At 40.4% G+C, this 18,579-nt stretch overlaps 1 long non-coding RNA gene across 1 annotated transcript in view; it reads right to left on the minus strand.

Annotated features, from left to right (window-relative positions):
• LOC309668915 overlaps positions 1–15,814 on the minus strand; it is a 78,971-nt gene extending 63,157 nt beyond the window's left edge. Inside the window, exon 1 of the long non-coding RNA XR_014268873.1 lies at positions 15,784–15,814. This is a non-coding gene — a long non-coding RNA (uncharacterized lncRNA). The remainder of the gene's footprint in view (positions 1–15,783) is intronic.
• Between the last annotated feature and the right edge of the window lie 2,765 nt (positions 15,815–18,579).

An 18,579-nucleotide genomic window follows, 5' to 3' on the forward strand; every position in this document is an offset into this window, starting at 1 on the left:
CGGACAGTAAGCTGCGGTCGCAACAGTGAAGTCAAGCTAAGACCTAAGGGTCATCAAAACTTTAACCTGTTCACATTACTTCGTGTGCAGCCAAGGTGATCACGAGCATACGCACATTCTAGAATTTGTGGAATTAAAAAAAAAATAAAAAAAAATAATGTTGTGGCTGTCAACATAGTGACATTAGTGAAGAGTATTAACCCTAGTAAGTTAGCTAAAACCAGAGCTACAAACTTAGGGGGACATGGAATAACATCAACATAAGAACTGGAGGTCTCAAACAATGTTGGAAATCACATTTTGAAACTGACTCAAGAATATGTACGTGAAATCAACTGAACAGACAAAGCTGGGATGAAATGTGTTTCACTTTACACTGATGCTTCAGTAAAGACAGCCTGAACAGAGAAGACTTCAAGCTCCCACTGCTCAAGTAAGGAACATTTTCCTCACCATCTGGCTGAGAAATCACTTGGATTCCAGAGTGGCCTTCTAATCACCAACCGGAAAGCAGGGAAACTATTTTAAGTAAGCATCACTAAAAATAAAATGGGAGATGCAATGAAAAGAAAAAAGAAAGTGGTCAGTGATAAATACAGTATAGAGATTTTGCTATTTATACTTTTAAGGCTATTTATATTGAAAGCTTTGCCTTTGAGACACTGACAGGCGGGCTTCCACATTCATCAGTCTGGTATTCGTTCAACTCCACAGTATTTATAGAAACATGTAAAGGCCAAGAGAAATAAAAAAAGAGATTAAAATTCATTTCTGTCACAATTTGGGATTATTATCACCTCACATTCAAGTTCAGCCACATATAAACAAAACATTTCCCAACATTATACTGACACGTGTTTTGAATGCTCTCCGTGAAATTCTGCTCGAGCAACACAGCACACCACGAAAAAACTAATGCAACAGTTTCACACGGTCTGACACAACTTACATTGCCCGGAGATAAGCTCTTTCAGCTAAACTTCTGTGTGTGTGTGATTTCCCAGAAAGCTGAACACTTGATGTCATTCAGGACACCAGCGCAGCACCTGCGATGGCAGGGCCATGAAGAACCCATACAACATCAACTCACGACAGAGCAAATCTAAAGGGCAGAACTGAAGAGGAAAGGACCCGCGAGTGGGATGACTGGTGGAAGACTGGCAATATGCTGGAGGAGAACCGCTGAAATACCCTTCACAGTCCTTTCTAAAAACGTTGCATTTGGCTCTTCAGAAGCTAAGCATTTGAAAGGAAAGTGCAACGCCTCTTGCGCATCTCTGAAGTTCCTCAGAAAAGACCAACCGCGCATCTGGTTAAGAACAGATCACATTCCTGAACTCATTTAGAAAATGTGAATGAAGATACATGCTGCTTTTCTAGCAACCGGGATGATCTAACTTAGTCTCAGAGTCAATTGACTGCTTTCTGCTAAAACTGAAATCTGTTATTAGCTTTGTTCATGTGTCGACACTGTTTAGGTTACTTAGCTAGCTTTCTCCTCCAGCAGTCCTTTCCCTGATGTATTTATTAAAAACTACCTTATTATGCCTCAGGTTTTACTTTGCTAGCCTATTCTGCTTAGATATAGGCTCTCAGAAATGTCTTTCTTTCTGTACCCGTTCTAGTTTGAATCGACCTTGAATTCAAAACCCAGAATTATATACAGTGCAACACATGAAATTTCTTTTTGTACATTTTTCTTCAATGACTGTAAAATTTCCATGCCTCCATCACCTTCGCATTACCCTTATTCCATTCTAGATCCATATTTATCTTTCCAGGGGCTGCATTACTTATCCATTTAGGTCTGGAGATTTCCCTTGTTTTGATACAAGTTTCAAGTACTTTTAAAAATATTTTCTCTTCTCTTAAATGTCTAGGTTTTTGCTTCCAGCTAACTTAACTACCTACCAACCTCATTACCTTGTCTCCTTACTTTCACAGCCTATTCTTCTGTGAGAAAGAGCCTTATTTACGGACCTACGTTTGCTTACGCTTGTATTAAATTTAAATGGAAACAATTAAATGCACGCTTCATCCAAGCTTATTTTGTATAACCAACTCTTCTATGATGTCCTCATGCTACATCAAAACAAAATCTGAGAAAGCACATCAACATCTCAGTTCAGCAACCTTTTTAAAGAAGAAATCATATTCACTGCCTGTCACAGCTTGCACCCAAGACAGTCGGTGTCCTAAGTTTCCAAGGGATTGCACCTACTGAGCCATTTACAGCTGTATTTCTACAAGCAAAATAAACATGCCCAAGACTGTTGAGGCCAACTGGCACAGAAAGGTGCCATGCTATTAAACTCTCTTACCCTCCAAAACAGGGTGGCTGCTTCCAAACTTCCTACTGAGAATAATCCCAAGATAACTTTCAAACTTTAGCTGGGAATAGTTCAGGAGAGTTCCTGTGAATGTAAACCAAAGGACAGTTAACAGTAGAGACAATTGATTTCCAGGGCCTAGCTGTGCTTCATAGCACCATTTAATTTACTAGTACAGACAGACCCATTGCATGAAGACCTCTGAATACCTGAATGAACCTGAGTTCTTCATGGCTCTTTGTAGATCTTCATTACTTGTCATTATCTCACCTTCCTTCTCAGAGATCAAAATAATCCTACTGATACCACACCAGCCACGGCTTTTAGAGCTTTTAGAAGACTCTTCTCCTGCTTGATATATTAATCTTTGTTTTGTTCCAACAGGGATGCTGAGATCTTTGTCTCAAGTTTCTTCTTCAGGACCATTTTCAGCTTTACATTTGTACGCTGTTTCTTTGCTCCTGGAAAATAAAACACTGCTCTTCCCCCTAGCAAGGTCTGCTGACAGATGTGTCTTTCCAACTAAAGAAAAGGAGTCTTCAGACACACACGTCTGCATCTTCCTCATATCACTAGGTATCCCAGATAGTCATGTTTGGGGTTTTTTTTCCCTTTTCCCCTGCTGCTGCCCAACTATCTTCTAATTTCTCTCCCCAGTTCTTTAATCACATCTTTGTTCCACCTCAGCCTCAAGTATCTACTTATCTCCACCTTACCCTCTTTTTTTTCTGGTGCCACTCTTCTTCTTTGGTGTGATCTGTTTCTCCCTTTTTCTCCTGAGTTCTCCATCATAACAAATCAGCCTTTCACTCGATTTCTCCAGTACCAATTAGTGCCAGCCTCTACACTGTGATTATAGCCACATGGATCTGTGGTCAGCTTCCTCAAAGACCTCTCCCTTCCAACTACTATATTTATATACAGCTGTGCATTCAGATCACCTCAACTGCTTCTTCTCCTCCTTCGTGTCTTTAGCTCCTGCCTCTAGCTGCATCTGAACTACTTTGATATTCTCTCTCCTGACTTCTGTCAGGTGACATTTCTATGTAAAAATAGATCCTATCAGGTAACACTATAGAAAGCAAATCTCCTTCTGTTCCTGCATCCAGTCCCAATGTCTTCTCTGCTCTCCTTCATTCAGTGCAGCATCACTGCACATCCTTCCTTGTTTCTGCCTTCAAGGAAAAAAAAAAAAAAGCAGCCCAGAAAAACCCATCCAGACTCTGAATTTTCATTAAATGCTGGCTTCCTCTAGACACTGACTTTTTAAATTTTTGGCCACATCTGAAAGGCAGCTATCTGCCCAGTCTAAACTAAGCTCTCTTAGGTGAAAGGTTTCCGAAGAGAAAGAGGCAGAAAACCTCCTTCATATCCTTCAGCTACAAGAAAATTTAATCCACTACAAGAAATTTAATCCACTGACAACTGCAAATAGGACCTGCAAACAGCAGAGAAAGGAAAAGAAGAAAAAGTAATTACAATGTAGGGCAGGAATTCTTGTACAACTTAAAGAGAAATGGATGCCTACCTAAACAGAAGAAAATGAAAGAAGTAGTGGCAGGAATTCCAGGTCAGAAGTCAATAAACCCACTTTGAGTAATTTTCATTTTCTGATAAGAGGCTAGGTACTAAGAGGTAACTCCTCATGCTTGTGAAATAGGAAAAAAAAAAGGTTACATGAACCTCAGATACAGAACATTATTGGACTTTTCTGCAAAATTGGAAATGATTGCAGAAGTACGTGGCTAAAAAGAAAATACAGTTAAAGGATTTAACAAGGATATCTTTTTGCAAATCAAAGTTCAGACTCCAACCCTTGATTATTCCCATCAAAGTGTGAAACCATATTAAGGAGTTGGATCATGCAATCTAAGCTGCACTTTATTGGGTTGTTTCCCTTCAAACAACAAAGATTTTATAGGACAAATAATAAGGACAGGACTTCAAAGGACGTGTGGATGTGTAGGAACAGAGTACAAAGCAGAATGTCATCTGAACTTTCTTATTATATAATAAAAATAGCACTTTGTTTTGAGAATTGGGAGTTTATCAGGTTCACATTCAGTGCAAGGCTTTCCTGCATATCCACGTGTGCAAGAAAGGACAAGCAATGAACTGCAGGAAAGCCTTATGCCCTTAATGCTTTGGTTTATTTCCAGAACTTAAAATCCAGCAATGCTGCTAAATAAATATGGCACACTGAGACACAAACAGAAAGAATATGCCGACTGCTTTCATGTAAACAAGCATCCAGGCATCAAATTTAATTGTCAATAACTGGGAGGATCTTTGAAGATGCAAATGGACAGTAAACGCCGAGTTCAAAAGATATTCCAGGTTGGCTTAAGTGATCTAATTGCTCCTGTAAATCTACAGTTCCTGAAAGCTATGAAGTCTCCTTCGCTGTTGTTAAAGATTTTGGAATGTGTATCCACGATAAACACTACACTAATTATAATTAATTACATTAATTTTCTCTCATAATTTCCGCAGTGATTTTCCTAAAACGAAGCAGGCCAAGAATACATCCAAACAGGTATTTCCTCTGCTAGGTCACCGAAGCGCGCTGTCGTACCTCGCCTGCCGACCTTGGCATACCTCTGCTTAAAACTGATTTAGGACATAAGTGACAATGAGTTTGAAAGTTGGGTTTTTTTCCCCTCAAACCATCATAAAAGCACTGAAGTCTGAAACTGCTAGACATTTCTTTCCAGAAAAGGTCCCTGAATCTCTAGCAGTGCATCACCACCAGTCAGGCTGGTGGTGGCACAGGGAGTCTCACACTTCACCTGACTGCAGCAGCCTCACCTGAACTAGTTGCAGAAAACCTATTAACACCTTTCTGGCAGATCACGTTTGTCTGTCGCCTCTGTTACAAAGTATGATTCAGAGACTGATCTACAGACCTTGGCAAAAAAAAAAAAAAAAAAAAAAACCAAAAACAAAACGGGGGGGGGGGGGGGGGAAGAATCTTTTAGCTGGCTTTAAATTAAGTTCATTTTTTCCCTTAATGATGCAGATGAAGGTGCAGTTCCTGCCTCTGAACAGTGCTGCCATGACTATTGTTAATAAAGATATACTAGAGTAAAACAAAAAAGAAGAAGCATCAGAGTAAAAGCCTACAACATTAATTCCATACTTGATATAAAATTTATGGAGAGAAAACAAAGTGCAAGCCTTTCACAGCCACTTCTGAAACCTTCCTCTGAATTCCCAGTGTTGCTTTGACTTGCTTTTTAGACTAATTCTTTGCCAGAGGTGCTGTATAATTGTTTATGTCTCATCTAACCTGAAGTGGAAGTTGAAATTCAACAAATAAATATGCAAATATCTGCTAGTGATTTATACTTGCAAAATATAATCCAAATGTTTATTGCAATCCTATTTAAGAAGTTCCCAGTAGACACATTTCTAGCAACGGATTAAATGCCAATAGGATCAGATTTCCTGAGAGCCAATCGTGAAGGGCTAGGAAACCCGCGTAAAGGTATTTCTGAACAAGATTCCAAAGATAAATCCTTTTGTTATGAAAAACATTTGAAAAGTATGCTTAACAGGGAAATGTGACTGACTGGTTCAGTATTCAACTACTTGCCACACATTTACATGAAGGAACCTTGTTTTTCCCACCAGTGGGAGAATTTAATTACATGGGGTACAGGGAAAAGAAAAAAAAATCCATTGGGAAAGGGCTCTCTCACTGTTCCAGTCAAAGTGGATGTCTTAGAATATGTCAGCCGGACAAACCAAAAATACAAAAATAAAAGATGATTAAAGATAGTGTATCTTCACCTAGCAATTGGTAACTATGTGTTCCAGCCAGAGAAAACACTGGGAAAGCTACTGGAGGAGTTTTCCTTTGGCTCAGGGAACAGATGAGCAAGAGTTCTCCTAAGGCACCGCTTACAAAGCCAAAAGCTGTTAAATTCAGCGGTGGCTAAAGCAAGTTACAACACAGCCTGCTCCAGCCCTGTGTGGACAGAGCCAAGCTGCAGTATAAGAACATTTGGGGGAAAAAGAGAGAGAGGAAGAGAAAACATACCTTATGGTTTTACCCCTGGTCTGGACCAGACTCACAGAGCTGTCTCAAGCAAGTCGAGATACAGAGGCAGAAAAGGCCTTCTGCTCAGAGAGTGCTCACCTCTAGCAGCGCAGGTTTTATCGTGGTATTTTCTAGCGTTTATTCAATCAGGTTTTCAATTCCCAAAGAAAAGAGTCACTTTCTTTGGAAAATTATACCACTTGCTGTCCTTGAGGAAGACTCTTCCAGTCCAATAAATCGTACCTCTCCTGACATGCATTCTTTCTCAGCTAATCTAATTTCTCCTATATACCACTTTAGCATCCCAAGCATCTTGATCAAACCGTCCTTACAGCGCTGCTTTCTCCATGCCCTTCTCCCACACAAAACCTCTCTCTTCATCTGTCCTCGCACATTTCTTCATCTCCATGGTTCATTTTCCCTTCTCTTCTCAGAATTTCAGTTACACCACATAAAATAATGCATAAAGACTAGAGGGAAGTTTAAAAAGCCACTGAAGTGAAAAACAGGCTGGAATTGTGAACTAAGGACTGTTTTCTGGTCAGCTGTGCAGCTATAGTTCATTGCATAAGCACGAGCATAAAATCATTCTGCAGCTTCAAATAACTCCTATTTGTGTAATTTCCACTTAATTTAAGAATTAGCTGGAGCAAATTGTACTGGCAGTCTAACAAAGGCAGAAAAAGTTAAGAGCATCTAAAAGGTTTTGATATAATGAGTGCGACACTATGCCGATCAGAACCCGTATTTAGTATCCCATAAGAACAAGAAATCATTGCACGTTCTGTTTTAATTTTATTTCAAGGAAGCAAGGAATAACAAAATTTACGAATTTACGAGAATTACGAATGATAATACATTTTACAGCAGTCTCGTGCTCAACCTCTGCCTCTTCCTATATGTGAAAGCTTTACCTTTAGACAACTTTTGGAAACACAGAACATCAAATCCACCCACGCAGAACAGGAACCCACCAGGGTGAGCCTGCCGTTTTCCCACTGAGGACAAGTTCCTGAAAGAAGTGGGTACTCCCTGTCACGTTTACTTACGCTTTGCTGCCAGCGTGCTGGAGCTCTTCCCAGAAACCCCGGTATTTTCCAATCAGTTCACTTTCAGAAAAGGAATTTTGGCCAGAAAAAAACACAACTTCCTATACCTCAAGAAATTCAGAGCTGCACTGTGGCTACTTAGCGGGAAATCTTGAGGGGTTAGTACTGTCATTGTATTTGAAAGTGGCTCTGCACTGAATTTCTTACTATCCTGTACGTCTTTACATTTTACAAACCCGCTCAGTAACTGCAAAAAGTAGGGCTCTCTGAATCAGCCCCAATCAGGGGGTGAGACTAATGGTGTGTACGGTTAGCAGCTTAATACAAAGGCAGTCAGAGATGTCAAAACCTGTCATAACTGCTCAACAGGATTCTCTCTCAGTACTACATATCTACAATAACTAAAGGACACATTTTAACCTGACATCCTCTCCGTCAGCAAATATTCAGTACTTCTTTTCCGTGGTGGCAGTCAGATGTGGCAGAGAACATTTTCCTTGACTTCTGCGTGACCTTTATGGAAACCTGCTGCCCTTCTGTGAGGTACACATGCACTTCAAGTCTCGGTTCAGAATGTACAATTTCCCTCCCTGAAATTTTATTATTTTACCTTTACCTCTGCTTTTTTTTTTTTCCCCCTGTGATTATTAAATCAAAGAAGGGATGATTGGTTTTTAAATTAATTTGTGAGAGGATAATGAAAGGCTAGAAGGATGCGAACAAGTTTCTAACAGATCAAAAGATAGAGAGCATTAATGAGCAGATGTGTCCTGAAAGTCTTGTTAAATGCACGCACGATGACTGTCTCAAGATTTATTCATTACAAATACAGGTCTGCCCGTCATTGTACTGGGGAAGTGCTCTTACTGACTCTTGAGTAGAAAGGGAAAACAGCAGAAGGAGCCTCAATCAGCAGTTCACATTTGAAGGAAAAATACAGTTGACCATTTAGTCCTTGCTCCCTCTGCAAACAAAATCATCCCAAGTGAAAACACAGGAGGAGCAAAGAATTGAAGTCCTCGTCTCCCACCCTCTTGTCTGATGAAGACAGCAGGAGCTGTGGCTTTGGTAGGAAGCCATCTCTGACACCCCAACCACTCTGACCCCCAACTGTGACTTCAGCGGTATCCAGAGCCCACAGAGAGCTCATGCCCTCCAAGGGCCAAACTCTGCCGCTGCTCTTCATAGAGCAGCTCAGATAAGAAATATTCGCTGTGCACAACATCCTTTTGTACTACACAAAGGAAGTGCAGTATATCACGTAAGATCAAGGAATTAGAAACTAATCAGTAAGTGCGACTCTGGAGAGTCACCAGACCATCCCCTTCAGTCATCGAGTTGGGCTGGCACGGTTGAGGCACCTTTGAGACTGAAAAGCAAAGCATTCGAGGCTGTATTTCTTCTTCTTTTTTTTTTTTTTCAATGTAATTTTAACTGATGTTGTTCACCACACAACTTAAATCAATCAAACAGGCACGCCGGCTTGCAGTTCAGTTTGCATTTTTCTTTTTGGGTTCTTTTACTTTTTGGGGGGAGGAGGGCTTTTTAACTTAGAGATAAACTGTTCTCTGTCAGGAACAAAATTAGCCATCAATCCTGGCTGGCTGCATCTAAAATCCATTTTAAAAAAAAACTTTAGGATATACACGCATTTTACTTTGAACTTCCTGCTAGATTGCACTTGCACTTACTTGAGTAAAAAGTTAGAACTTCTACACCTCACGCTGCCTGAGGGGACCAAAAATATTAGCGCCGATTAACTATTTATTTTGTAGCAACACGAAATCTATCATGCTAGAGAAAATTATTTTGAATGCTACCTCTTCAGCAAGGCTGTGACTTAGAGCTTTTCCTCTTACTAAGTTACGCATTCAATAGAAATACAGCTGGGCCAAGAAAACCCTGTTTTGTTTTGGCAAAGCATCAGACGGCATCTTCTGGTTTGCCAACACAGGCAGAATCTTGTCTAACTGTGCGATGCTCTTAGATTTACTATCTATTAGCGAAACTATTAAGAAGCACTGAAAGGTTCCAGCCCCTTTTACGTATTCTCAGTCAAATCTCACTAGTTTAAACGCTCTCAGTTTGCGCGCAAAAAGATAGCAGCCTTTTCCTCCCTCTCAGGGAAAAATTAATAGGAGAGTGTTAAGTCTCATGTTACTAGGACTTCATTACTTTTACAAGCTATGTTAAATAATTAAACTGCCTTGTCAAATAAGTGATTAGAGAACATTTTGTGCTGTGGCGTGTGTTTTTACTGGCTGTTTACCTCAATTGAGAAAATTAAATCGTTCACAGAGTCTCCGGCACAACAGTGCAAACAACTGAGATCCTAAACTTGGAGAAGGGGAGAGCTGTGGGACTCAACGGACAAGTGTATATAGAATGTCATTAAAGAAAGAGCACTGGATTAAAGCCACAGATGAGAAAATGGAAACAACAGAATCAAAGCTTGCTCTGAGGATGCTGCTGAATGAGAGTGACCTAGAAGCAAATCTAGCTAACACCATCTAGACCTGTAGCAGCTTTCCCAACCTTTAGCTGATCAGCTAACATTGACTTTCCCAACCTTTAATTGACCTTCTAATCCATATTTTCACAGTAATATATATTGGGGGGGAGGGGGAGGAGGAGGCTTTGGCTAGTGCTAGTAGCAGGACACAGTAATCTGAAATATTCTGTAGTACACAGGACCCCTCAGGGCTGAAACAGAGGGGCAAAGTGCGAGATAGCAAAAGGAGAAAAATCAGACTAGCAGCCTACCCCTCCACCGCATCCAGAAGGCAAGGCAATTTCCGTCACGCCAAAAGGCGAACAGCGTTTCCGACACAGGGCACGTTGTCCTACCAGCCTCTCTTCTGCACAGGTAGCTCTTTGGAGCCCACTCTGTTCAGTGGGATGACCCACTCAGCCAAATGAGGCAGATGTAGCCAAATGAACAGCTGTCTCTCCAGAGCGCTGATGGGAACTGATCTGTTTGGCCAACCTGGCAATTTTTCAGAAGCACTCTTCTATAGGTTACTCAAAACAAAACACTGTCCGGCTGCATATCCCTTCTGGTAGCAGCCAGACATATGTTGTACCAACCTGCTGCTACCGGAGCCACATCCGTCCTCCCAGGGCTGCAGCAAACAGCAGGACCTGCTGCCCTGAACATCATCGTGATGTTCAGGTTGGACTCTGGCAATGAGCGCGTACGCACAATCTGATATTTTTCATATGTACTAGTCACCAAAAGCCACATTTCCACTAAGCAGGAGAGAACATTCCCGATGCTCCCATTCTCTCACGTCAGCAGAATTTCCCTGAATCGACAGTTTTTTGCAAAGTTATGTAACAGTGAGCACAGCACACTTAACCCTCATCTGAGCAGACACTGCAAGCACAGTGTAAGCACCAGGGTACTTATTTACACCAAACTGTGCTCCAACCCAGCATGTGAATTTAAAAAATTAAAAAAAAAGAAGGGTATATTTATTTTTTGGAAGAGAACAGCAAGCTACCCAGGCAAAATCATGGATGCTTGTAGCGGGGTTATTAAGTAAACAAAGTGCAGGAAACAAGATTCAATAGCTTTTAAATGCAGTAAAACTGAGCTTTGAAAGCAAGCACAGTTCTTCAATATAAATAACAAATTCAGGACTAGTAGTGCGCTGGAAACAAGCCGAAGGAACTCCCCAGACCTCAACACAACTCCTCCCTTTTGTCATCTGGAGTACTTTTACAGCATTGACTGAAAGAAATGCCACGGAAGCTCTAGCCATAACCAAAATCAATTCTGCAGCTTTGTGTACCACTGCCCAGTAGAGGCGTTTCTTCTGTGGTACGGAAGACTGTTTTCCTTTATGTCAAATGACTTAGCCATGAGCTTTCACATATAGAAGAAAACAGCAGCAATCTGATGGCTCAAGTACATTTACTAATGGAGAGAGCAATTTTCTTCTGTGGCACAGCCTCCTCCACTCCTTTCCAGAACTGAAGTATCCATTAAGAGTGACTCAGTGACAGCAAAAACATGTGAAAAAGACATCCTGAAGTTTGTTTTTAAATACTCTCCACAGTGAGTATTATGGCCATCAGGAATTTGTGAAAACCGTAGGGATGTAATCTATTTTCAAGAGAGATGGTGAGTAAGAAACTTCATACTAAAAAATCACAACTGTTATTGCACAGCAACCAGCCAAACATGTTTGACTCCTGACAAACCAAAGTCTTCTCTCCTTTCTACTTCACCACAGCCACGAATCCCTTACCTACTAGCAAGGGTAATTAACCTTTTTGTATCCTTTTCCAATCTATTGCCCTCCCTCACCGTTCTTTTTTTTTGGATGCCCAAGAAAGCAGGTATAGCCTCCATGTGCAGGGACACAGACTTACTTATCTCAGCAACCTTACTATGGGTTATCAAACACAAGGGTATTTCTCTATTTTTGCTTTCCTATTGTTTCAGTCTAATAATTTTCCCAATTCAGGTTTAGAATGCCATGTGTAAACCATACGTACAGGTTAGTCCAGGGAAGGAGAGCAGTAGGGATGCTCAGAGTACAGGAACAACAAGTCGGGTACCAAGTGCCCACCACCTCCCAGCAGGTCGGGTATCACGTATTCCAGAACACAAAATCCTCTGATATGCCTGGGCTTACCCTCGAATTACCCTGGGTAGCTCTAGTTTCTTAAAGTTTTCCAGAAAAGCTTTTTCACATATCTTTCAACAGAGCCGGAACTGCGTGAAAACTCTCCTGAATCATTTTTTATGCACACGTAGGGCCAGCACAGCTCTTAGCTATTGCTCCTGTCATACTACTGTGGATTTACACTCTACATTCCTGTAATAGAAGCAATGCTACGCAAGTGCAGTAGGATGACGTAACTCTGAACTCAAGGTGATAGATTTTTCCATTTGCATGATTTTGCACAGTAACTCCTGATCAATTTTGGACGTTGAAATTAATGAACTTATCAAAATAACAAAAAGGAGTCAGGGCTATCCTTGTTCAACACAGCGTTTTGTGCTTCTTCTACTAAAAAAATTACTTTTTTGATCAACCATTTTTATGTATTTTCTATAAAAAGGATCTGCTGCCTCTTATCCAGTAAAAGCTGGATGCACTTCCCTGCTGATGATGAGAATGGGAAGGTGAGTATCCTCCACCACCTCTCCGTATCCCATGCAGGTCCCAGAGCAAACATAAAAGATTGGGGGGGTTCAGTTTGGGGGAAAGCAAATTATTTTATATTAGGAATTCTGCATAGTCTGCTAAAAATTTAACCTGATCTTTCTACTCTTACAGATATTAAGATTTCAGATATCACATTTGGCTACAGAAAATCCTATGTTACGCTCACAGAATAACTGTAGGAAATGCTGAATTCATTCAGGATTTTAGTTACATCACAGAAGGGATTCAACAAACATCATAGATAAATTGCTACTTCACAGTGCTCTCAATACAAAACGCAAGCTGCTAAGTAAGCCAGGTGAGATATTAGAAGATTATGCAGAAAGATGTGTCTGTGGGCAGAAATTGGCTCGGTACGGGTAGGGACGACCGTGGCAGGCAAACCCTGCGCAGGCAGCGGCGCCGTACCCACAGCACCACGCTTCTTCAAGGATCTGCTCAAAAGACTTTTCAACCTTTCACCACCGAAACAAGAGTGACCTGCCCCAGCTCTGATTTTGGAAATCCTGTGGCTGCCTGTACCACATAAGAGCCTTTGTTGGTGGAGATGTGGATTTAGAAGGCCTGAAGGAACTCTTATGATAATCTGGTCTGACTTCCTGCCTGGCACAGGCACCAATACCTCACGCAGCAATTTCTTTACAAAGCACAAGAACTTGTAACTCTACTAGAAGATATTTCAGAAGGAGATCTAATCTTGATTTAATTACTCCAAGTGATCTACCACATTCCCTTCTGAGCGTTTCCAATGGTTAATTACACCTACAGCCTCCTATTTCCAACCTGAACTCCTCTTGCTTATCTTGCTGTGTTTTTGTCTGTTGAAGCCCCGTCCTATCTCCCTACGCAGATATTTTTAGCTACTAACCACATCACACCTCAAAATTCTCTTACCTGAGATAAACAGTTTGCCGGCTTGGCAAATCAAAACAGGGATTCCTGAATCCAACGCACAGCAGCTGCGGTGGGATTATAGATAGCTTTTGACTATAGAGACTAAAAGAGAAAAGTCAATTCAAGTGAGAGGGGAAGGCACTGAGCATCATCCTCAACAAGCTCTTCCAGCTTTCATAGCAATCACCCACTTGTAAGACCTGGAAATTTGGGATAAATAGCCCTGCTATCCGCAGAGTTTCCTTTTTAGCTTAAAATCGATACATTCTAGCTCAAACCCGATCGGTAGTTACTAAATAATATAGTTAACTCATAAAGAAATAAATGGCTGATGGCAGGTGGTTTTCTGCTACTCAGTTGTCAAAATCACATAAAAATCCCACTAACAGAAGGACCCAGTACTTCTGCAGGTCCTGCCAAGGCGAAAATCCAGGAGTGAGCAATATGTACCCTAAAATACTTCCAGTTGTGACTCTGGGAAACAAAACGAGTAAATTTCCACTACTGCTGTCATGCTATATTACTTAGGCATACTACTTAGACATTTATATTACTGTAGCATTCAGAGGCTCCACATAAGGCGCTCTTGTGTTTAGTGATCAGCTACAAACACAGCGAGCTTAATTCGTTTTCGCAGCGTTTGCCCAGTTCGTGTATGGCTGAATCCTGGTAAGGAGACAGAAGGAGGACTTGTGTCCTCCCTGGATCACAGGCGCCGATGAGATCAGTGTACAAAGACTGCTCAGAACTAGAATTTCTTCTGGCATTTACTAAATCCCTGTACTACTCATGTGATTCTCGACACATTATAAAGTTCCTTAGCTGACTCTATTCCAGAAGGGCCTTCAGTCATTCACACAGATTTGGTGCAGAGCAGCAGCATCCCGCTGTCTCTGAGATATATACGCACACACCTTTGTAACTGCAAATACATGTACATACTCTCCACATACTAATACAGAGCAAGAATATACATAGCTAGTTTGTCTGCTATTTACAACATCACTTTAAAATTTTCCACAACAAAATAAAAGTGATATGACACCTCATTACTTCTTCACAACACTTCTGGTTTTTCCATTAATATTTCACGTTTCTACTCACTTGTGGTTTCAAACAGTTTACATTTTGCATAGCTTAGCTAATTTATTTTTTTTTTTAGCCACCCACTTCCCTATTCCAAGGATGCCCCTCCGCAAATCAAGAACACATTTTATGTAGACGTATTGACTTTTACTTGTTTAAGATGTGAGCAGGTTTTAAAAAAAAAAAACAGTCCTTTTAATAACACTTCCATTTGGAAGGTGTTTGACTTCAAATAGGTGCATGAAATCCAGCTAACAACTCTGCGAGCTTTTACTTGAACCACCAATAAAAACCAAAACAGGCAAGTATGGGAGGAAAGGAAAACACTAACCAGCAACACTTCCCTTCCTTGGTATCCTGTGAATGGCTATTAAAATTGAAACTGTGACTGAAAAGTAATTCTATATTTCTGTAATGCTCTGAACAGGTTTGTACTGCAGCTGCCTGTCAGAACAACTTGCTATCATAGGCCTGGTTATGTTATTTGACATAGCTGCTTCACTTTCTAGATAACACAGCACATGAATGTCAGCGTCCTCACTAGCAACGAAAGAAATAAAAAGGTAAAACCCCCTTTTTTAACACCCCTTTCTACTGATAACATATTGAAAGACCTTCATCTGCCTTTTGCTTATCTAGCAGATGCATAGAGAATCTATTTCCAGAATGCAGCAGCCTCCATCGCGTTACATAGAAGAGGAAATACTCACTCCTCGGAAAATTCAATCCTCTACAGATACATTTATTTAACTATGTAATTCATAAACTCCCACCACCACATCTCAAAACCCAAGAATTTGCTACAAAGCTACTTGTTTTATCAGCACATACTCTGACATTTCATTTTCAAACTGCAAAAAAGTTGTCCTTATAAGTAAAGATTTTAACTGACTGAGTAGTGAAAACTATAGAGTCTGCTGAAAAATAATTACCTGTATATTCCTTATAGGCAAAAAGAAGTTTCCACATCTATGCAGGTATCTTATTTTGATTCAAAGACCAAATACTAGCTTAGTAATAATAAAAAATAGCCAAATGTTGTTACACTCATTCTGCAATACTGTCTCCTTCACTTTTTGAGTTTTGACATACTGACCCACACCATGTCTGGGATCTACTCTGAAATGCTGAGCATATTTGTTAAAAATTACCTCCAATTAACTTGAATATCTTACTAAAGTGGAATAAGAAAAAAATCTTACCTTATCAGAGCTTCATTTTCTGTTCTTTCACTGAAAAGAATAAAGAAATCTGTATTAAAGATCCATTTGGTAAAAAGTACTTTCTGAAGTTACTATTTTAGTTTCACTTCATTTAATACCAAAACCAGTGGAGTTCTTTTTACATAACTGAAATAACTTTCCATTATTTTGGAGAGTTAATCATTCTCAACACTCTGGGGTGGAAGCCTTTATTTATTTACTATCTTAATTAGCCGTTGTTTCTGAACAAGCATTTCAAATGCTTTGGAAATATCAATACAACTAATTGACCTAATCAATTCATCACCTAAACTATAGGCTGATAAGGCACGCTTTATAGCTTTATTTTCACTGCAAGCAGTACTTTACAACCAGTATTTGTATTGCTGTTATTTGTATTTGACACCTGAAATTTTCTATTGTAGGATGGACTCACACTATTCAATGGACTATAAGATGGACTATGCCTATTCAAAGACGGTGCCAGCCTGGAAGGTTTTTTTTTTTTTAAAAGCAGCTTTTTTCTGTTCCATCCCAAAACAGGCAGGGCCAGTGGCGGTTGTAGAAGAATGAAAGCATCAAGCCATTTCATTAAACACCTGCTTCAACTCACCCTAAACGGCACACTTGCCAACAGTTTACCAACGTACATGACAAAATCTGAAAAAACAGATAAGCTTTAAGACTATTCTTACAAAGTTCTGGCATGACTCAGAACAATCAATGCATTTTGAGGCCTGCAAAAATATTAATTAAGCTTTCATTTCTTTGTGACTTGCCTTGAGTCCTTTACAACCAAGGAGAACTATTTGCAGGCATCGGTACTATAATTGGGAATTGGATTCTGGTAACTCTGAAGTAAATGAGACTTTTTTGCCACTAATATATGCAATAACAGAATCACACTTTATCTTATTTCGTTTTCTAAATTAGCATAACACACAGCAGGAAATAGAAAACAAAAAGAGAAGTCTAATAAAATCTGACAATTATTATTGGTATTTGTTGAAAAGCAGAGAAAATCACGCTGAGTCACAGGCAAAGCATCTCAACCAAAAGCATCTCTAGCGCTTTCTGTACACTTCATTAGCCATCAGTCAGTATGGTTAGAAATGTACAGATGAAGGGAAAACAAGGAGAGAGCTTGTTCGTCTTTGCCAAGGACAAATTCGAAGCTTGGCCCTAAGCACAGTGGTTGAAGAGATGAATTCCCTGTTCTACGGTGAAAATACTGTGTTTTGGGGGACAGAGAGGTTAATAACAGAGTCTTTTAGGAACAGCTGTGAATCTGTCAATCTGAGGGAAGCAAAGCTTAATTGAATAGTACAAGTGCCTCTACTCTTAATTTAGAGCATGTTCACCTGGTATTTTATGAGAAACCTATAAAATGAGCCTATTTCAGAAATGGAACAGGTAAACTTAAAAAGAGGCATTCCTGAAGCGCAGCAATTCACTAGACTAACCATCCATTTTGAGAAAAGGCATAAGATCTCATTTTTATGAATCAGCTCATCAGAGTTGACATTTGCAATGTCTGATTTCCCACAGCACATATATACCTTTAAAGGGAGAGGAATAACTATAAGGTCATTCCATTACTTAGTAAAATACATAAAAACCTCACAGGTTTAATTTTCTGATAGTTGGCTATTAAAACGTGCAGCAACACCAGATGACTTCACATTTGCCCGTCTGGCTTTAGGTCTGGATCACCCACTAGAGGTAACTTAAGACAGCTTTTGCACGCACTGCAGGCATCGAGGGACAGGACCAGTAGGTATTGTATCACTGGATGCTACACAGGGTTTCAATAGGATTGAGTGGGATTTGTTAGAGCACGAGCCAAATCCTTCTTACTTTTCTCATGCAAAACACCCGTTGAAGCTAGCCAGGGTGCAACTGAGGACATATTATGTTTCTCATTCTTTATTACTCACCTGTCCCAATACTACAGTGGTCCACAGCACAAAGTTTATGGGACCAGAATGGTTCTTTGTGGGCAGGGAAAGGAATATCTTACAGGATAGCCTGTTTTAACTACAAAGCAGGTACAGAGGCAAGTCTGAAGAAGACTGAAAGTCATCCTGGACTTGTGACAAGATCCACAGCTTTTGAAGCGAAGTATTTCTACGCTAGAAACACTCACAGCACAGGCTGCTTTGAAGCATATTTAACTCATCCTACGTACCTTTCAAAGAAGAACGAAAGCTGACTTTGGCAGGCTTTATGACTCCCAGAAAAAAAAAAAAATAATCCTACCATGCTTAAAGAAACAATTTGCATAAGTTTCCCTTATCTGATCTAGCTGTTGATAACAGGACAAGCTGTAATGAGGGCCATGAGCACCTCCCATCATACGTTCTCACAGGCCCTGCTGCCTGCCTAGCTTGATGGTCTCAGTAGACCTTTGTCCAAGAGGACCACATCCTAGAGAAAGATGGGCCCGTTATTTTTCTCCATCAGGTAGCAGGAAGCTTCACTCTATCTGCAAATGATCTGGCTTCTATCCAAGTGGAGACAACCTCCACCCCAGCATGCCCAGAACCACACTAGGTAAGTGAGGTTCCAAGCGCTCAACAGTTCCTGCAGAAGACCTGTCAGGCTCTCTGCCTTATCTGCTGCCTCTGTCACCTCAGCAAAGAGTTTCACGTGGGCTCTTTGCTTTCACATAAAAATATAACATTTCCTGTTAACTATTTGCACTGCTGTCACGCTTCATGACCCCCTTGCTTAGACGGAGGGGAAGATCTCTAAAAAAAACCAGACAACGTTTCCATTGCAATATTCGGATGTGTC

Source organism: Vanellus vanellus (assembly GCF_965231255.1).
Source record: "Vanellus vanellus genome assembly, chromosome: 2".
NCBI classification, from domain to species: Eukaryota; Metazoa; Chordata; class Aves; order Charadriiformes; family Charadriidae; genus Vanellus; species Vanellus vanellus.